The sequence below is a fragment of the Sarcophilus harrisii genome, chromosome 1 (assembly GCF_902635505.1).
Source record: "Sarcophilus harrisii chromosome 1, mSarHar1.11, whole genome shotgun sequence".
Taxonomy (NCBI): Eukaryota; Metazoa; Chordata; class Mammalia; order Dasyuromorphia; family Dasyuridae; genus Sarcophilus; species Sarcophilus harrisii.
This window is the reverse complement of record NC_045426.1, coordinates 701,033,977-701,055,294: the sequence shown is the minus strand read 5'-3', so window position 1 is coordinate 701,055,294 and position 21,318 is coordinate 701,033,977. Positions and strand designations below refer to the sequence as shown.

Sequence of the window (21,318 nt, the reverse complement as noted above, 5' to 3'; positions counted from 1 at the left end):
TAAACCTTGAATTCTAGAACCCCTTCAGCTCCTGTAAATCTGCAGCAGACCAACAAGTCCTTGTTTTCACGACCTCCCAGGTGCCTCCCGGCTCCCTCAGGCCCGGATGAGCATCTTCACGACTTACTTAACCTAAGACCCTCTGGGCCTTGGCATCCAAGGTGCCCCTGAGGACTCCCTGTCCTGCTGGGAAACTTTCTTTTCCAGCTGTCTGCCTCAATTAGAGAGAGAAGAGTGGGTGGGAACCTCCTTTTGTGGGCAGCCATTAGCACAGAGCTTGGGACAGGGGAAGCCTTGCACAAACGCCTTTCATTCCCTCATTTCTTCACTCATTCACTCATCATCTGTTCCCTCTCTCCCCAAAGCCAGCCAAAGGTGAATACACATTACTCTTAATTGGAAGCAAGGGCAGGCCAGGAGAAAGGGCCTTGGGGCCTGGGTTCAAATCCCAGCTCTGCCAGGTACCACCTATGAGTAGCAGATGACTCGTTGCAGATCCTTCCACTCACAGCTGGGGGAGCAGAGTCCGAGGACAGAGGGGCCTGGCCCAGGACTGGCCCCACTGGGCAGAGGGGAGCTGAGCTGGGGGCTGAAGGGAACCAGGGAGCCCAAAAGGCAGAGATTAGGGGTGAGGGCGCTTCAGGCGAGGGGTACAGTGCGTAAAAGCCTGGAGGTAGGATGTGGAGGTCAGGGAACAATAATAAAGCCAGTTTTGCTGGAACCTAAGAAGACATGAAGGGGGGGGGGGGGGGATGTGAAATGGGTCTGGAGAGGAGGACTGGAGCCGGGCCGGGAGGGTTTTAAACGCCAGGCAGAATATTTGTTATCAGGTTTAGGCTGATTAGGAAATTTTCACAGTGGAGGCAAGGGGGAAGCGAGAAGAAAAAATGGATTTTGGTTAATTAAAAATATATATATATATATCTCTAAACAAATGAAATATCTCTATCTCCCAGGCAGAGGAGCTTGTGTTTGCCCTGGGGAATCTCATGGACTTTCTGGCCACGTCTTGTCCCCCCAGGGAAACTAGAAGCTGCCTGAAATAGCTTGGGCTGTGGCTGGGTATACAGAGAGTGCTCAGTAAATGCCCCCTCACCTGCCTGACGTTGGTCCCTGTGAGCCCCCTCCCTCACCCTGGTTCCATAAGCTCCGTGACTGGCTCTGGCTCCCCCTTCCCCTTCCGTGGGAGGAGCAGAGGCGCAGGGCTGGCCAAGGAGGCTGGCTCCAGTGCTCGTCCCCCGAGAAGCCTCCTTGGGAGTCAGCGAGTCGCTGTGACTCCTTCCTGGGGTTAGACTTGGAGCTGGGGGGGAGGGTGGCGGCCCCCGCCCCACTTGGCTTCTCCCAAGGGCTCTGGGACCCTGCCTGCCCGCCCGCCCGCCTTCTTCCCTCACCCTGTCTCTGCCGCTGACAGCAGGATGAGCGGGCGGCCATGCCTTATTTATGAACTGTCAGTAATGGGGTTGAAGAGTGTAATTTACATGACACATTAAATGTCCGAGCTGTTAGCCAAAACAAACAGCCGTCAACACGGGCAGGACGCCCCGAGACCTTCCCGGGTGACTCCCCTCTCCCCTCCCTGGCCCTCTCCTGCCCCCAGCCCCCGCCAGTTCCCCCCAGGAAGAACCAAGAGCCTCCAAGGCTTGGGGGCCCTCACCTGGGAGGGGGGATCAAGCCATCTGCGCTGCCCACCTCTCGGGCCGGGAGTGACCCCACAGTGTCAAGGACAGTGATGCTCCCGGCACAACCGGAGCCCTCCCTGTGGTCTTAGACAGCTGCCCGAGGTTCGGGGCACTTAAGCAACTTGCCAGGGTCACCCAGTTGGCGGCAAGCATTTAGGTGCTGTCTGAATCTAACAATCTGTCTCTGTTGCCCTCCTCCTTTCTTTCTGTCTCCTTCTCTCTCTGTCTACCTCTTTCTCTCCCTTCCTTCCTTCCTTCCTTCTTTCCTTCCTCCCTCCCTCCTTTCTTTCTTTCTTTCCTTCTGTCTCTTTCTGTCTTTTTCTTTCTTTCCTTCCTTCCTTTCTTCTCTTTCTTTCTTTCTGTCTTTTTCTTTCTTTCCTTCCTTTCTTCTTTTCTTTCTTTCTGTCTGTCTTTCTCTTTCTTTCTTCCCTTCCTTTCTTCTTTTCTTTCTTTCTGTCTGTCTTTCTCTTTCTTTCTTCCTTTCCTTTCTTCTTTTCTTTCTTTCTGTCTGTCTCTTTTTTTCTTTCCTTCCTTTTTTCTTTCTTTCTTTCTCTTTCCCATCTTTCTTCCTTTTTCTTTTTCTGTCTCCCTTTCCCTCTCTCCCTTCCTCCCTCCCTCTATTTATCTTCCTTCTCTCTCTCTCTCTCTCTCTCTCTCTCTCTCTCTCTCTCTCTCTCTCTCTCCCCCTTCCTCCTTCCCCCTTTCTCTTTCTTTTTCTCTGTCTCTCCCTCCTTCCCCCTCTCTTTCTCTCACTCTTTCCATACATATAATTATACAAACACACAAATATATTTACATGAATATACATGTGCATGTATTTGTATGCATTTGCTCTGTATGTGTGCGAGTTGGAGCAGTCTGACAAAAGGAATAAGGTTTAGGGAACTCCCAAATGAAGGAAAGCCTCTCCACTGTTTGACACCTTTCCTTACAGCACAGAGAGGTTAAGCCACTAGCCTGAGGTCACACAGAAAGCATGGGAGGGATTGGAATCTGTGTTTTCTTGAATCCCTCCCTGTCCAATTCACTCTCTACTAAACTACGATGGCTCTTTGTAAAAGCCAATAGGGACAGAAGCTGGGCCCTGGATTTAACTGGTTGGCACAGGGGAGCTCTCAGATGGAGAAGACGCCTCCACCACTCAGTAGGGCAGCTTTTCAGAGTTTGAGGCTGGCTTAGGTTACCGAGAGGTCAGTGGTACATCCCATCTAAATAACGTCTGTCACTGGGGCTCTTGGCTGTCCTCTGTCCCTGCCCACAGGTGTGGGAATACCTCCTGGCCTGGCTTCTGCATCCAATTGGTACTCAATAAATGGGGGTATCTGATGGCTCTCTAGACCTGCCAGCAGGCAGAGGTTTTCTATTTGGGGATTCCTATTGGCCCTTCTTCAGCCTCCATCCCTCCTCTAGAACAGATATCTACCCCTAATGCAGCAGAGAGGGCATAGTTAGGCTCCCGGACCTGCCCCTTTTCTTTTACCATCCCTCTCTCCCTCAGCTAGCCCGGGCAGACCTGACGCCAGGAGCCTCGATGGCAGACACCAATGGGCCCCAAGCAAGCAGGGGCATTGATTTCCCATTTGGGCAGTTTTCGGTGCAATATTTATCAAGCACTTACTGCATACACTACTTGCCATTGAGGGTTCAAGGACCAAAGCAGCCTCCCTCTGTCCCCGTTCATGAGCCCCTGGTTTGGGGCAGCGGCTGAGGGGTCCCAGCAGCCTTTTTGTCTCCCCCTAACTTAAACTGGAATACTTTGCACCTCTCTGACCAGTGGGCACCTTCTGGGGCTTCCCATCCCATAAAGCATCCTCCCCTTCCCGGAATGATCTCTCCTCACCCCCATGCACAGAGCGCAGGCCGGGTGCCTTTCCTTTTCCTATGAAAACCCCAATTTTGTGTTTACTCTGTATAGACTTTGTACAAAGAGATAGTCTGATCGAAACACTCAGCAGATGCCGGCTGAATTGGATTCCTATATGTGGATGGTCGGGACTACATTTCTGGGCTTTTCTGACTCCCTCCTTACAGTCCAATTTGTCCCGTGCCTCGGTTTCCCCTCTACTCCACAGCCCTTCTGGGAAGGTTCCCACTCTGGCTTCGGGGCCTCCTCCTCCAAGCCCCAGGGAGGCAGCCATGGCCCCTGGGCCAGTTTTGCTCAGGCCCGCGTGGCGCTCAGGCCCGGGGTCCCTGGCCCGTCTTCAGCTCCGCCAGAAAAGGAGGTCATTGCTCCGACCTGCCCCTGGCTCCCGGATAAAGTTCTTCCTAAGTGGCCTAAAATAAAGTCAGTGTGGAGAATGGAAATGTCACTTGGGCCAAGGGGGGAATCTTTCTCTGAGATTGGATTTAAACTACATTATACAAGCAATTTCATGGGTGCTTAGCGCCACTCCAAGAGTCCCAGCAAAAGGAGGAAAGCTTTCCATTTACCCTCTATAAATCAGCCGCAGCTATAATGAGCACAAAAATGTCACTTTTATGCAATTTTACAGATGAACAAAACTGAGGAAATTAACTGTAGTAACCTACTGTAGTCAGCAAAAGTAGCTGCAGACAAAAAATTATATCTGTATATATTTTCGTGCCCCTCAAACCCTCTCCCAAGCAAGTTTCTGCCATTCTGGAGTGAAAACTCATTTGTCCTTCCCATTATAGTTTCATTTGGAGTTTATCTTGAGCATCCAATGAGCCACCAGCTGTGAAAATGATTAAATCTACAAAATCTATCTAATAGATGGAATAAATTAGGTGTTTAAAACCTCAAGGGGGGAAAACGGGGGAACGCCTGGCACAGAGTCGTCCGTAAAAGGGGGGCCCCTTGGGTCCCCCGGGGCTCGGTCGTGGCCTGGCTCTTCCCTTAGCCCTGGAGGCCGGCAGGGCCTTGGCCTCCCTCTCTCCCTTCCCAGAATTCTGAGTGTGGCCAGGGGCACGTGGGCAGTCGGGGTCAGAGGGCGTTGAAGGCGGGTGCCAGTGCAGGCTCTGCTGTGTCACCCCGGCCACATCATTAATATGGAAGAGTCTCCTTTTGGTTTTTTTTTTTTTTTTTTTTTGTCCACAAAATAAGTGTGATGGCTTTGGATCAGGGGTCTTCGACTTTGTGTTTTAAAAGAACCTATTTTGATAATTGTATTCCAATGTAATTGGTCTCCTGTAATCCTTGGTACTTTATTTTACTTATTTACAAATATGATTTTTAAAGGGGTCCAGAGGCTTTGGTAGATTGGGCTAAAAGGAGATTGACCCAGAAAAGGTTGGATCGGACAGGATCTCTAAGGCCTGATAATCGGAGGTTCTGATACCTTGAGAGAAGCAGGGGAGCCTGGGGGCAGGGCTGGTCCTTGGGGACCTGGGGTTCTCTGGGATTGGGGTGGATTGTACCCGCCCCCAGAACAGAGGCCTTCTAAGGACAGGCTCCATCTCCCTTTTGCCTCTGTAGTGTCAGAGCTTGGCAAGGTGCCTATAAATAGTAGATGCTTAATAAATGCTTATGGCATTGGAAAGGACTGACCTGAAGTTTCTGTCACAGGAAGTCCCTGGATGAAACTCCATCAGCTGCTGAGCATTGACCTCTTCCAAGCTGCTCAGTCCTGGAGGAACAGCCGGTGGCACCTCGGAGTGAAATGGCCAGACCTCCTCAGGGGCGCCTTCCAGTGCCACATCTATACCCTGTGACTCCCTGCCTCAGTTTCCCCCTTTGTAACAGCAGGCAGCCAGGCCTCTGGGGTTCCTTCCTCAGCATCCTCATCTCTTGTACAGACAGTTCTCAGGCCCCTGGAGGCAGCCCAGTTCACTCTGGGAGAGCTCTAACTCTCGGGCTTGCCATTTTCTCTTTTCTTTGCCAAAAAAGCAAAAATCGGCATCTTTGCCATTTCTCTCCAGCAGCTACCAGTCGGTTTGGGGTTCCTTTCCTGGCCAGCCCCCCCCCCCTTCCCAGCCCAGTCTAGCATCTAGGCCCCTCAGCTTCCCCAAGCTCTGGAGGGCAGCTTGTCAACAGCTCATCACTATGTTGAGGAAGCACCCGAGCCAGGCCCAGATGGCGAGGAGAACGACTCCATTAGAGCTCAGTCCTGGGGGAGAGGAGGGCCCCGCTTGGTGTCTGCGGTCCTGGAGATGCTCGCCGGGCCCCAGGCCTCCCTAATGGGTCCGGTGACCTCGGGGAAATGCGGGGGCCCTGACCGAACCCTGATGGCCGCCCCGTCCCCCCCAGCTGGCCTGCACTGCGGGAAGTCCTGGCTGTGGGGGCCAAATGCAATTGCACACACTCCATTCCAATAAGTAATGGCACGGAAAAAGACCTCAGATAAGCATTTCACACGTACTTTATGAAGACGGGCAAACGTTTCCGCATGAGTGGAATGAGCCTCCCTCCTCCCTGTCCCAGCCCCCTCCTCCTGCCCCAGCCCCCAGAAAAAGCTGCTCCGGGCCCAAGCCAAGCAGGTGAGCTTGAGCCCCCTCCCCCATCATCCTAATGGGCCCATTGCACAGATACTGAAAATACACATCACAGAACTGAGGCACCGGAGGGACATGAGTGGCTCCTAGTCCATGCCCTGGCCAAAGGAACTTCTGTCAGAACATAGAACAGCTGGCCACCAGTCTCTGCTTGAACACTCCCAGATGGGGAGCTCATTACCTCCCAAGGCAGCCCGGCTCTCTGCTGGACAGCTCTGACTGCTAGGAAGGCTTCCCCCTGATATCAAGCCCTAATTTACCTCTTCTGTTCCCATTTCCTCCTCCTCGTCCCCTCTCCTATCTTCTGGAACAAGACATTGCCTCTTGCCATACTGAAACCAGCCCCCAATCTCCTTTGGGCTAAATATTTCCTGTTCTTTCAAATGATCCTCCTAAGAAGCTCCTCTTGTTTTACAAATGGGGAAACTGAGGTTAAGAACTTTCCCTAAGGTAGGATCTGAACTCGTCTCTAAGCCCAAATCGGATCATTTTTCTATGGAGCCAGTCTTGCACCCAAAAATCTTACTTGACAGGGGAAGAAACTGAGTCTCACAGAGCCACCGCGACTTGCCGGCACAGTAGAGATTAGAAATCAGGACTGGTGACTCCATGCCAAGTTCAGGGTCCTTCCAGGGTGTCATTTTTATAGGAGAAGTCAGTAAGAAGTGGGAGCTAAGTGCCCTCAAGGAGATCACAGTCTGATGGGGGGGGCACCAGTTAGACAGCTGCAGGTGGGACACTCGGGGGGGATCTCAGAGGGAAGGCACCCCCTGCCTCAGTTTCCCTCTCCTGCTGGTGAGTTTCCTGGGAGAATGGGGATCATGCTGCAAACTCGACTCGCAGCCTCTTAACACTAACTCCCCTCCTTCTCTTCCATGTGTCGGCTTCCTGGCCATTCCCCCCACACACAGAGCCCCCGTTTCCACTCTCTCCCTCACACCCAGAATGCTCCAGCTTTCCCTTTTCCTCTCGGAATCCCGGATTCATTTGGATACATTCTGTATACTTTTATGTCACTCCCACTAAAGACTATCTTTGAGCAAAGGGCCAGTCCTCAGTGCTGTCATAGTTGGTGCTTAATAAATGCTTACTCACTGACTGACTGTTTGAAGGGTTAGGGGGAGGGAGACCTTTTGGACTCTCCAGTGGACACACATTCTGAGGCTCCTTCACCCCCAACTGTGAGGACAGAATCCTAAGGTTGAGAGGGGTGTTGGAAGTGATCTTGAGGGAGGAGGCCATCCTCCCAACAATCCCCGGGCAGAGAGCAGCTTCTGCCAAGCTCTAGAGCTCTTAGTAGCCCCCACTGAATGAAATCCAATTTGTAAATTATCTTGTAATGACTAATATATGTTTCATGTTTACTTAACGTGTATAGATTGATTTTCTCTTTGGAAACTGAGCTCCTTGATGGCAAGAACTATTTTATTTTTGTCTGCATCACCTAGCCCAAGAACTGGTATACAGTAAACGTATAATAGATGCTTGTTCATGAATGATTTCAACTTTATACTTCCCCTTGTGTCTAACAGAGGGTGCTGCATGCAGCAGGTGCTAATAAATGCTCACTGAGTTGAGCTGAATGGCTCCACTGGACACTGCAGAGGGTCATGCTCCAGCACTCTCACACTTTAGTCTAAAAAAGGAGAGAGCTAAGAGTTCTCGGTGGGTGGGGCTCCTGAGGGACTCCGCCTCCAGGCCCACTTGGACGAACAGACATGAAAAAATAGGATGTTGCAGCTCTATGATCATCTGTAACTCAAGACAGGACACTGAGGTCCATTAGGGTGTAGGCAGGGAGACACTGGAGGGTGTAGACATATACACACACTCCATACAAACCAGATACGTGGGAGACACAGATCCTGCCACTGTGGAAGGCTGGCCCCCAGAGCCTTCCTGAACCCTGAGGATGCACACAGACTCCTAAGTGAGGGATGCACAAGTGGGTGCCCCAGTGGGGTCCAGGAGCACAAGCAGGGGTCCCTGGCCTCCAGGAACATAAGCAGGGGGTCCCCGGCCTCCGGGAGCACAGGGAGGCTGTCCCTGGCCTCCAAGAGCTCACGCTCTGATGGGGAGATGTCCAAACAAAGCTGGTCAGCTTACAGTGGTCAGGCAGGAGCCGCTGCCCGTGGGACAGCTCACAAGTGGGCGCCCGTGCACACCCTCCCACTGCAGCTCCCTCCTCCTGCTCCCGGCTCCATTAAGGCTTGTAGAGGTAATTTCAAAGGCAGAATGAAGACGGGGTCAGCGGCCATTTCTGCTGTTAAGTGAGTGTTATGGGCTTTTTACAGGTGTCTTAAATAGACATTGTTATTAACGAGTATATTAAGTCAATTAAAACCAGAGCCTCAGAGTGGGGCTTAATGTAGCCGGCAGGAGCCGTGCAAGCCCCCTCCCATATTTCTGGCTCTCTCCCAAGGGCTGATTTCCAATGCGGGACCCATCACTGGTTACCCAGATGACCTTGGGGCCTGGGGCCCAGAATAGCTTAGAATGCTGGGCTGAGAATCAGGAGAGCTTGGGTTCAAATCCTGCCCTACCGACTAACTGGCACTGTGACCCCAGGCAAGCTCTTTCAGCCTCAGTTTCCCTATCTGTAAAATGGGACTATTGTGATGACATAAAGTGCTTTTAACCTTGCAATTTGGTAGAAATGTCAGGAAGATGGGTTAATTGTGAAGGGGATTCTTTGGGAGTCCCATAATGTAGGCTAGATGCTTCTGGGGTCCCTTCTAGATGCTCCCGGATCCCTTTTCTTTGTCTTAGCCTTTCAGGGCCTTGAAGATAATAAATAACTACTAGTTCTGCAAGGCTCTAAGGTTTGCTTTTGATGCACAAATCTTAACATGTATTTTAACATATTTAACATGTGTGGGTCTACCTGCCATCTAGGGATGGAGGGAAAGAAGGGATAATTTGGAACAGAAAAAGCTTTGCAAGGGTCAGTGTTGAAAAATTACCTATGGGTATGTTTGTAAAGAAAAAGCTTTAATAAAATAAAAAAAAATTCATAAATCTACTCAAGGAAGTAGGTGCCATTATTAACAGATTAGGAAACCGAGGCAAACAGAGGTTAAGTGCCTTGCCCAGGCTGTAAGTGTCTGAGGCAGGATCTGAATTAGGGTTTTCCTCACTCCAAGCTCAGTGTTCTATTCACTACTTCTAAATAAAAATGGAAATTTAGCCGCTCGCTCTGACAGCTTGTACCATGAGCCTCCCACAGGGTGTAAAGCTAGAAGAAATCTCAGGGACCACCTCATACAACCTTCTTGTAAGCCACCAAGAGATTTCCCCAAGATCAGTAGTTTGCTGGACCTAAAATTGAGTCCGAATCTTCGTAATCAAAATCTGCCGCTTTTTCCAATTCATCAATAATCATCCAGCACCTATTAAGCACCTGCTGTGTGCCAGGCTCTGAGGAGAAGCACTTGTCCAGCTGTCTGCCTGCTCTGTGGTCTCTGGGGAGAGAGAGGAGCCCCCTCAGCTTGCTCTTCTCCAAGGAGACAGAAGCTCCCTCTTGGCACCGGAGGGGTTAATCTGGGCTGCGTGGGGGTGGCAGAAGGGCACACAATGTGGCGAGGAGGCAGTGGGGAAGGCTTCCGACCTCTGCCCCGCCATGGCCAGCAGGCTGCCCCACAAACCTCTGGGGAGACGGAGACAATCTCCACTCTGTCCAAGCACTGGAGGAGCTGCTGGCTTCGGGCCTGCAACTATCTGCAAGGCCTAAACAAAGAGCCTCAGAGGAGCAAATAGAAGTAATCCGGAGGCTGGGCCGGGGGAGGGAGAGAAGGGCTGACCGAGGAGAAGCTGGACAAGACAGGGAGGGGCACCTCCGGGAGCACCCGGGGCCTGCTCTAGGGCTGAAAGCACAGGATTTGTGGGGAAAGAGTCTTGGGTTCGGATCTTGTCTCCACCTCATAACTGATTAAAAATGAAATAATGATCTTTGCAGATGTGTGTGCGTGTGTGAGCGCCCGTGAGTTTTACCAGTGACAGGAAGGCCCCTGGCCAGGGAGAGCTGGGAGTCTGTCCCCCCTACGGTGCCCGAGATCATTACTGAAACTGGGGAAACACGAGGGAAAGCAAGTGGTTATTGTTCACCTGCAAGCGCCTCGGCCCAAACGCTGACAAATCTAGGACTTGGCTTTGGAAGGAACCTCAGAGGTCAGAGACGAAAAGGGAGGCTCCGGATGGGTGGGGGCTGGGCCAAGAGCACACAGTGGAGCTATGGCTTGGATGCTGGTCTCCTGAGTCTAATCCAGGCTTCCCCCCATCACGTCCTGACCCTCCCGGCCCAGGGTTCAAAGGCAGATCCCCAGGCCTCCCAAGCCAGGGTCCTTGCTGGGAAGGGCAGGATGCAGAGGCTGGGCCCGGGAGGCGAGATGCACATCTGCATTCTCCTTCATCCTGACATCCCTACCCTTGGAGGTGGCAGCATCCTGAATACTCAATTAACATGACACTAATTAGCGGGTGACATGGGAGGAATGCCTAATGAAGCCACCAAAGGGTGAGCTCTGTGGGAGGGGGAGACGGCCACTGCCGCCGGCCTGGGGGCTCTGGGCCCGCGGGATGCAGGAGGGCAGGACGGGGGGGGGCTGCCTCTCTCTGGCACGGGGGGCTTCCTGGCTGCCCCGAGGGACTCTGCCCGCTCCTCACTGAGCCCACGGCCTCACACTGACACAGGCCCGGAGCGAGGGGGAGCAGAAGGCCCCGGGGCACCCACGGCCCTGCCCGGAGCTGAGGGGGAAGGCAGCCCCTTCCCTGAGATCCGTGGAGGGAGGGGGAGGAGCCATGGGGAGAGGAGAGAGCCCCCTCCCAGCAGCTGCCGATCCCCTGTGTTGTCACATGCCAGAATGACAGGCTTGAACCCCCGGGGGGGAAAATTACAGGCCTCCCAATTTCCTCCCAGCCCGTCTCTCCTGGCAGCCGCCAAGCAGCTCCCCAGCACTGTATTAATGACTGCTTTCTCCCGGTAATTACCGCCGGCTCCTGCCGTCACGGCCTGCCCGCCGGGGCCCCAGGAGCCTGGGCTGCCGTCACTACAGACCAAGGGCCTGCTCTCGGGACCCCAGCCCCTTTCTGGCGGGGGCCCGGCCCAAGGCTCTGGATAGGAGGGGCCTCCGGGGAGCAGCCGAGAGCCTCTCCCCAGGCAGGCCCCTAATTAGCCCCAAGGGCCATCTCGGATGCTCTGCACCCGGCCTTGTAGGTGCCAAGGGAGTTGTTGGGAGGCCCGAGTTCCAATCCCGCTCTGCTACTTAAGCTCTGTGAGATTTTAGGTGAGTCACTCCCTCCACTCTGTGAAGAAGTGAGCTGAGACTGGGCAGAAGTCTCCCGGAACAGAGGAAGAACTTCCCTGCCCAGTGACTGACACCCACAGGGCTCCTGGGGAAGCTGCCCATTTTCTCCCTCTCCCCATCTGGGCCTGAGTCTGTCACAGGGGCTCCATGAGAACCAGCCCGGCTCCAAGAGGCGCTGACAGTGACAGGTTTGCATCCAAGCCCGATTCCAAGAGCAAGCACTTATTAAACCCCGACTTGGAGCCAGGTCCCCGGCCAGGCACCCGAGGCACAAAGCCAGGAGGAAACAAGCTTGCCTTGGAGGAGCTTCCACCCTTCCGGGGGGAGAGACCACTTTTCCACAGTGAAGAAGGCAGACAAACGCGCAACAGGAGCACAAAGAGCCGAGGTCTGACAAGGGATGCTGGGAGGTTCTGGGGACAGGCAAATGGAGAACCCTTGGGAGCCAGGGGTACATCTCAGTGACCCAGCATGGCGAACAAAGGGGGTGGACTTGAGGAAATCGGAGACCCCTCCCAAGTATGGACAGGATAGGACAGCAGAGTGGGGAGAGTGTGAACTGGAGTCAGGGGCCATCCTTTCAAATTCTACTTTTGATGATGATTCTTCCAGCCCTGACATCCCCTGTTCTAAGACCCCTCCCAGCCCTGACATCCCCTGTTCTAAGGCCCTTCCCAGCCCTGACATCTCCTGTTCTCAGGTCCCTCCTAGCCCTGACATCCCCTGTTCTAAGGCCCTTCCCAGCCCTGACATCTCCTGTTCTCAGGTCCCTCCCAGCCCTGACATCCCCTGTTCTAAGACCCCTCCCAGCTCTGACATCCCCTATTCTAAGACCCCTCCCAGCCCTGACATCCCCTGTTCTAAGACCCCTCCCAGCCCTGACATCCCCTGTTCTAAGGCCCTTCCCGCCCCTGACATCTCCTGTTCTCAGGTCCCTCTAGCCCCTGACATCCCCTGTTCTAAGGCCCTTCCCAGCCCTGACATCCCCTGTTCTAAGACCCTCCAGCCCTGACATCCCCTGTTCTAAGACCCCTCCCAGCCCTGACATCCCTATTCTAGGCCCTTCAGCCCTGACATCTCCTGTTCTCAGGTCCCTCCTAGCCCCTGACATCCCCTGTTCTAAGGCCTTCCAGCCCTGACATCTCTGTTCTCAGGTCCCTCCCAGCCCTGACATCCCTGTTCTAAGACCCCTCCCAGCTCTGACATCCCCTATTCTAAGACCCCTCCCAGCCCTGACATCCCCTGTTCTAAGACCCCTCCCAGCCCTGACATCCCCTGTTCTAAGAGCCCTCCTAGCTCTGACATCCTCTGTTCTAAGACCCCTCCCAGCTCTGACATCCCCTGTTCTAAGACCCCTCCCAGCCCTGACATCCCCTGTTCTAAGACCCTCCCAGCTCTGACATCCCCTGTTCTAAGACCCCTCCCAGCCCTGACATCCCTGTTCTAAGAGCCCTCCTAGCTCACATCCTCTGTTCTAAGACCCTCCCAGCTCTGACATCCCCTGTTCTAAGACCCCTCCAGCCCTGACATCCCTGTTCTAAGAAGCCCTCTAAGCTCTGACATCCTCTGTTCTAAGACCCCTCCAACTCTGACATCCCTGTTCTAGACCCCTCCCAACCTGACATCCCTATTCTAAGACCCCTCCCAACTCATGCATCCCTATTCTAAGACCCCTCTAACTCCCACATCCCCTGATTCTAAGACCCCTCCAACCCCTAACATCCCTATTCTAAGAAGCCCTCCTAAGCTCTGACATCCTCTATTCTAAGACCCCTCCACTCTGACATCCCTGTTCTAAGACCCCTCCCAACCCCTGACATCCCTGTTCTAGACCCCTCCCAGCTCTGACATCCCCTGTTCTAAGACCCCTCCTAGCTCTGACATCCCTGTTCTAAGACCCCTCCCAGCTCTGACAACCCCTGTTCTAAGAGCCCTCCAGGCTTTCAGTCTCTGTTCTATGCTTTATGTCTGTGGGGACCCTGCCAGGTACACCAGAACATCTCCCTGGAGGCCATACTCTCTGACCAGGGCAAACAGTAATGGGGCAGCCCCATGCGTGGGGCCTGTGGGGCCAGGGCCATAATGTATGATTCTGACCTCTCTCCCAAGTCACTTTTCACTAATTTTGCAGATAACCATGAGGAAAGCAAGTACGATGAAGTAGCCAAGTCTAATCAGTCAAACCCCAACTGTACTTTGTTAGACCCCAACTTCCTCAAGTCTGTTTCTTTCCCTGTCAGATGCAGATCACATAAACTCCTAAGTCCCTTCAGGCTCTGAATCTGTGACTTAGAAGAGACCAATGCTAAGGCTCACTAAGAGCTGATCCAGTCCCCAGGCCTGCCAGGGCCAACTCTCAGTGGTGATGGCCTCCAGCTCTGTACCTTTTTCGGAGTTTGCTTCCTCCTGATCCCTAGCTCTGGATCTCTAGGTCTGGGTCTCTGTTCCCTCTCCTCTCCACCGAACTTTGCCTTATCTCTCTATCTCTGTCTTCTTCAAGCCCCCCATCTCCCTCTCAATATCTGCCCTCTCTTTTTATCCATCTCTCATTCTTCATTTCTCCCCATCTATCTTGTTCTCAGGCTCCAACTCTTTTCCCCCCAGCCTCTCTCTGTCTTCATCCATCTGTGTGGGATGCCTTCTTCATCCGTCTGGACTTTCTTAGTTCTCTCTCATAGGATTTCCATCCCTCTCTCCCTGCCTGCCTTTCTCCTTTTTCCCATCTATCCATCCATCTGTCCATCCATCCATTTATCCATCCATTCCCATCCATCCATCCATCTATTTATTCATCTCTCCATCCATCCTTCTATCCATCCATCCTTCCATCCATTCCATGTCTCTCTCTTCATCTGCCCGTTCTCCCTTCCCTGTGTTTCCTCCAGCTTTCTCTATGCCCGTATGTCTCTATATGTGGCTGTCTATCTCTCTGTCTCTCTCGGGCCCCTTTCTGGTGTCCTTCCCCCTCTTCCCTTCCTCCACCGTTATTGGGTGCTTGCAGGAGGATGACTCGGGCCTGGGCCTACCTTCCATTTCTCAGGCTGCCCTCAATAACAGCTCAATAATTGAATCTGCTCAGCAGGCAAAGATTTGTTTGAATTTTATTGGAATTGTAAATTGTTTTGTTTCTTCCGTATTTTATTAACAGAAATGGAAAAGCCATAGCCCGTGGCAATAACCCCCTAGCTTTCTCTAGTGGACTGACCCGAAGGAGTGGGAGCTCCTAAAAGGACTGGGAAGGGGGAGGCTTCCAGCTACTCTTGATTTAAGTGAGCGTTACCAAGAAAACCTATTTTATTGTAACATAGTTATCTAGATAATTAAAAAAACAAACAAACCCAAGTTCAGGGACCTCAGGCTGAGAACCTCAGATGCAACTCAAGTCATTCATTTTTCATATGGGGAAACTGAGGTTCACAGATGGGGTGGGATTTAACCACAGGTACACAGATACACTCACCCCAGGGTAAGGTAAGGGGCTTCTCTCCCTTACTCTCCTCTCCTTTTCTCTCCCCTCCCCTTTTTCTTTCTCCTATCCTCTCTTACCATCTGTTCTTTCTTTCCCTCTCCTCCCCTCCTCTTTCCCTTTTCTCTCCCCTCCTCTCCTTTCCTTTTCTCTCTCCTCCTCTCCTTTCCGTTTCTCTCCCCTCCCTTTCTCACTTCCCCTCTCTTTCCCCTCCCATCCCCTATTCCTCTTCCTTCCCCAGAACCCCTCCTTCTCCATTCTCCTCCCCTGCCCTCCCCTCAGCAGTCACTGGCGGAGCATCTGCTCGGGCAGGGGCCCCGTGCTAGGCACGGAGAGCCAATCCGTCTCCCATGAGCTTTGGTCTCTCTCCGCAGAGTGGGGCGGGATAATCCCTGCCCTGCCTCCCTCACAGGATCAAATGAGATAATCTCCTTGAAAGGGCTTTGTCACCTGCAAAGCGCTCCAGAAATGTCAGCTATTATTACTGCCATTACATGAAGACAGGGAAGGCTCCCTCAGACAATACAATAGAAGGGCTGAGACAGGGCCAGGGAAACACGGGAGAAAAGGAGCTACCTGGGGGAGCCTTTGGCCCCGCTCTAGCCTGTTCCCTTTCCTCCTGCCCCAGGCTGCATTGGGAGTCGGGTCCAATGGGATTCCAGTGCTCCAGCTTTATAGTAGTTGGAGCACGTAGCTCAAGTTTGTATGGAACTCTAAGGTTTGCAAAAGTTACCTCACTGCCTCCTCACCTGGGAGGTAGGAGAACAGGTATTTCCCACTTGTGAAATAGGAGCTATTATTATCCCATTTTATAGAGGAGGAAACTGAAGGTCTTCCTGATCCTGAGTGCAGCACCCTATCCATTGACACTAGCCACCTGTGTGATCTTGGACTTGTTACTTTCTCTTTCTGAATCCTGGTTTACTCAGCTGTAAAATGAATGGCCTCTCCTCAGCTGTAAAACCAGAGATCTTTTCTAGCTCTAATCTCCAAATAACCAAGGAGCAGAGTCCGGAGGACGGAACAAAGTGGGCATCTCTCCTTGTCCTAAAATACTCCCTTCTATTACTAGAGGGAAAAAGAGGAGGGGAGAGAAAAGGAAAGGAGAAGAGGGGAGAAGAAGGGAAAAGAAAGAAGAACAAATGATAGGAGAGGACAGGAGGAGAGAAAAAAGAGGAGGGGAGAGAAAAGGAAAGGAGAAGAGGGGAGAAGGGAAAAGAAAGAACAGATGATAGGAGAGAACAGGAAGAGAGGACAGGAGGAGACAAAAGTTTTTAAACTGGGGTCTCTTTGAACTTAACATTTTTTAGATAATCATATTTCAATATTCTTGGCTTTCATTTATTATGTGCATTTAAAAGAATTATTCTGAAGATAAGCTATTCTGGGCTTCACCAGACACTGTCCAAGAGGTTCAGGTCAAAGAAATGAAGAACTGTGGGCTACAAGTGAATTCTATCAAACACTCTATATAAACCATTTGGGAAAACAGGTAAAGAAGGAGATCTATACAAATTCCTTTTATGACACAAATGGTGGTTTTGACACCAAAACTAGGGTGAGCAAGAACAGAGGAAAAAAAAACACAAAAGATTTTCCTTATAATCCTTAATGATTATTAATACAAAAATTTTAAATAAAATCCAAGCAAAGAGATTGCTGCATTATATCACAAATTACTATTACTTCACAGCTAGGATTTACACTAGGAATTCAGGGCTAATTCAATATTAGGAAAAAACAATAAATATAAATGACCAAATCAATAACAAGACCAGCAAAAATCATGATTATCTCAATAGATTCAGAAAAAAAGATTTTTTTTTTACAAAATAGAATACCCATTTTTATGAAAAACTCTAGAAAATTTTGGAATAAATGGAGCTTTAAATGACAAATAGTATCTGTTTAAAACAAAAAGCAAGTATTATCTGAAATGGAGAGAAAGTAGAACTCTTCCCAGTAAGATCAGGGGTGAAACAAGGATATCCATTATCGCCATTATTATTAAATATTGTTCTAGAAATGTTAGATATAGTAATAAGAGAAGAAAAAAGAAATGGAAGGAATTAAAACAGGCAATGAGAAAACAAAACTATGACTTGGCAGATGATATGATAGTATATTTAGAAAATTCTAGAGTAGCAACTAAAAACTAGTTGAAACAATAACTTTAGCAAAGTTGCAGCATATAAAACAAATTCATATCCTCAGCATATTACCAAACACTCCCCCCAAAAAAAACTCAGCAGAAAGAGATAGAAAGATAAATTCCACTAGAAGTGATTGTAAATAATACAGAATACTTGGGAGTCTACCTGCCAAGACAAACCCAGGAACTATATGAACACAATTACAAAACATATATGTGTGAAGACACATATAAAGGCAAATCTAAGTAACTTGAGAAAAAGTAATTGCTCATGGATAGGCTGAGTCGATATAATAAAATGACAATTTAACCTAAATTAATTTGCTTATCCTGTATCATACCAATGAAATTACCAAAGAATTATTTTATAGATCTAGACAGAATAATAACAAAATCTGGAAGAACAAAAGGTCAAGAATAACATGAAGAAAAGTGGCTTAGTTGTGCCAGAATTCAAATTCAATTACAAAGTGGTAATCATAGAAACAACTGGAACTGGCTAAGAAATAAAGTAGTGGATCAGTGAAATAGATTAGATACACAATATACAGTGGTAAATGATCACAGTAATATAATGTTTTATAAACCTATAAGTCCAAGCTTTGGGGGCAAGAATTCACTATGTGACAAAGATTACTAGGAAAACTAGAAAGCAATTTGGCAGAAACTAGATATAGATCAACACCTCACATCATATACTAAAATAAGGTCAAAATGGAGAAATGATTTTTAGACATAAAAGGTGATATCATAAATAAATTAGGGGGGGGGCCTGGAAAAATTTGCCTGTCAGATCTATAAATAAGGGAAGAGTTTATGACCAAATAAGAGATTAAAAGGATCACATGAAGTATAATGGATAATTTTAAGAACGTGAAATTAAAAAGATTTTGCCCAAATAAAACCAAACGCATCTAAAATTAAAAGGAAATTTAAGCTAACTCTGTGTGTGTATGTATACGTATGTGTGTGTGTGCAGGTGATTTATAGTAGGTTTCTCTGATAAAGGCCTCTATTTCTCAAATATATAGGAAACTGAGTTAAATTTGCAAAAATAAGAGCCATTCTCTAACTTACAAATGGTAAAAGAATATGAACAAGCAGTTTTTAGAAGAAGAAATCAAAGCTATCTCTAAATCACTATTTGATTTGGAGAAATGCAAATGAAAATAATTGAGGTTCCCTCACGTCTATAAGACTGGCTAATGTGACAGAAAAGAAAAATGATGAATGTTGGAGGGGATATGGGGAAACTGAGACACTAAGTAGAGCTGATGGAGTTGTGAACTGGTCCAACCAGTCTGAAGAACGATTTGGAATTATGATCAAAGAGCTCTAAAACTGTGTATATTTTTTTTGATCCAGAAACACCACTGAATAGCAAAGAGAGCAAAGAAAAGAGGAAAAGACCTATTTGTACCCCCCAAAAATAATTTTTTTTGTGGTGGCAAAGGATTGGAAATTATGGGGATGTCTGTCAATTGGAAAATGGCTGAAAAAGTGGTATGAGGTTGTAATAGAATACTCTTGAGGGGGCTGTTTTCAGAAAAAACCAAGACTCATAGGAACTGACGCAAAGTGAAGTCAGCAGAACCAGGTGAACATTGTACACAGTCATGGCAACATTGTACCAAATGACCAACATTGTACACAGTTATGGCAACATTGTACCAAGTGACTAACATTGTACACAGTCATGGCAATATTGTAACAAATGACCAACAGAGAGAGACTTGACAATTTCCTTGTAGGTAAAAGGGCTTTTTTCCTGCCCCAGACATGCTCAGCTCTAGATCTAGGACCTTGGAGGCTCCCTCTGCCTTCTTGGTTGGGTGCAGGGGCTCCCAGGAGGGAGGGGTCGTCTCTTTCCTCTTCTGCTCAGTCTTTGTGGAACACCCACACCCCCCTGCTTCCCAGAGGGGCGTGTCCCTCTGGGATACTAGGCAAAGATGCTGTCACTCTTTGGGCTGGCTGGGAAACAGACCACGAGGGCAGAGTTTGGCCTTCATAGCAGGAGGCCCAGCTCCCCAGTGGTCCTTATTTTTAGCCGCAGATGACTCAAAGTTTGTATATCAATAGCATTACAATAAAGTCAAATATTTATGAGTGAGAAAGCCCCACACAGCTGAAATAAACAGGACCGTGTCCCAGGAAGGCCCAGAGGCGGGAGGAGGGCGCCAGGAGGCCAAAAGCCGGGGAGAGCTCCTTCCTCCTTGGGGGGGGGGGGCGGCTAGCGGAGCAGCGTGAGGGAGGAGAGCCCCCGGCAGCCATGTACCTCTGCCCAATGCCTCGGCTGGCTAGCTCTCCCTCCTTTACCCTCACCTGTCCCAGAGAACCAGGGCTGAGCCCGGGGCAGCAGGCGCTCTCCCAAGAGAAAGACGATGGGGGAGGGGAGGGCCCCGCAGATGGGAACTCCGCAGCTGGACCCGGCCTCCCCCTCCCACCCCCCCACTGGGTTCTTAGCCACAACGTCGCTCCCTTCGGGCTCCTCCTCCGCCCTCCCCCCCCCCAGTTTCTCAGCCCCAGGGCCGGGGTCCAAGGGCAGGTCTTGGCCAAGTGATCCCCACTGTGAGTCTCAATTTGGGAGGGAGGGGATGGCCCGGCTACCTCCCAGCTCAGAGCCCGCTGTGGGCTCTTCTCGTGCCTGTTCCCATCCGCCCCGGATCTCGGGGCCACCTGGGAAGGACTGGCCAAGGTCAGCTTTGGAGGAAAAGCAGACGTTCATCAGGGCAGAGGGGGAGGGGGCCCGGGAGGCGCCGAGTCACTTGAGGACGAGGCGGGGAGAGGGGAGGCTGCGCCCGGATCCCTCCCCGCCAGCGGCCTCTGGCAGGGAGTGAGTCACCTCACCTTTGGGTGAGATTCACCCCGAATTAATCAAAGGCCTGGCAGGCTAATGGGATTTACCAGACATGCCGGCTGGGCCTGACCTGGCCCCGCCCCGCCGGAGAACCTGGTACAGGCCCCCGGGGGCCGAGGCCTAGGACGTCAGGCTGCTCCGGAGTCTGGGGGGGAGGGGGCGTGGGGGGGAGGAGCTTGGCGGTGACCCCGTCCCGTCCGCCCAGCTCTGTCCCCCGCCAACCTCCCACCCCTGTGCTCAAAGGCAAAGGCAGAGGGCATAGGCCACACCCTTCTAAGGGATCCCAGCTCACTTCTCTCAGGGTCTCAGGCCTGCAGGGAATGGCCTAGAACCCAGAGGCTCCTTCTAATAATGCAAGATTCCGAGTCTGATGACTCAGAGCTGGAAGGAACCTCAAAAGCCCTCCAGTCTTGTCTCCTCATTTTTTACAGAAAGGGAAACTGAGGCTCAGAGGGGGAGGTGAATGGATGGAGGGATAAAGGGTAGACTAGAGCTCTGGGGTTGGGCCTCTGGTTCCTTCTACCAGTATTGCCTCTGTTGAGAGGTGGGCCAGGACATGAGGCGCCTCCCCCTTGGCCTCCAGGGTTTGACAGTGAGCTGAGAGGTGCCAGGCCCTCACTTGGCACCCCCTATCTGGACTTGGGGAGTAGGGGAGGATGCTGTCCCTGCCTGTGCCTCCCTGGGGGGGGGAGTCAACCTACAGTGAAGGGGGGGATGCTACTCCTGCTTGGAGGGGAGGAGACCTCTCTCACTCATTAGGCCGGACCAGGCCTGCTTGTTTAGGTCACCAGCTGAGCTGGGGCACTTGTGGGAAGGCCCGAGGCCGCCTATTTAATTTGCTTATCTCTCCATCCCTTCCTCCCTCCTCTCTTTTCCTGGTCTCTTTAATTACCTGGTAAGTCAATGTCACTTTCAATAAGTCTAGAAGAATCCAAGTTGCCCAGAGCTCTGGATCCAGCCTGGGGGGGAGGGTGTACCAGGGTGGCCACCAGCTGATTCTCCTCTGCAGGCAAAGGAAGCAGTTCTAGGACCAGCTGCCTCAGCCCCTCCCATCTCAGGGCCTCCTCGCTCTTCTTCCCCTTCCTGTCCTTCTTCATGTTCTCGTCCCTGTCTCCATCCCCCCTTCCCTCCTTTCTTCTCCCCCCCTTCCCCCTATCTCAGGCACTTTAGGGAGCTCCTCCCCAGAGGCACCTTGGGCAAGCTTCCAGAGTTTCTGCAAAATGAGGGGTATGGAGCAGGCCAGGGAAGGGCTTTTTATCCTCCTGAACTCCTGTAACCCATCAGCCTGGTGACGTCTGGGGACTCTTTCTCAGAAGGACAAAATTAAATATATCAAATAAAATTCAGGGGGTTGTGAAGGAAACCAGGGGGCAGAACAACATGATTTTCACTAGCAAATTCACAGAGCC

At 50.9% G+C, this 21,318-nt stretch overlaps 1 protein-coding gene across 1 annotated transcript in view; it reads right to left on the bottom strand.

Annotated features, from left to right (window-relative positions):
* The window catches only part of FAM222A (family with sequence similarity 222 member A), a 68,798-nt gene that overhangs the window by 2,268 nt on the left and 45,212 nt on the right, over window positions 1-21,318 (bottom strand). The window lies entirely within an intron of this gene.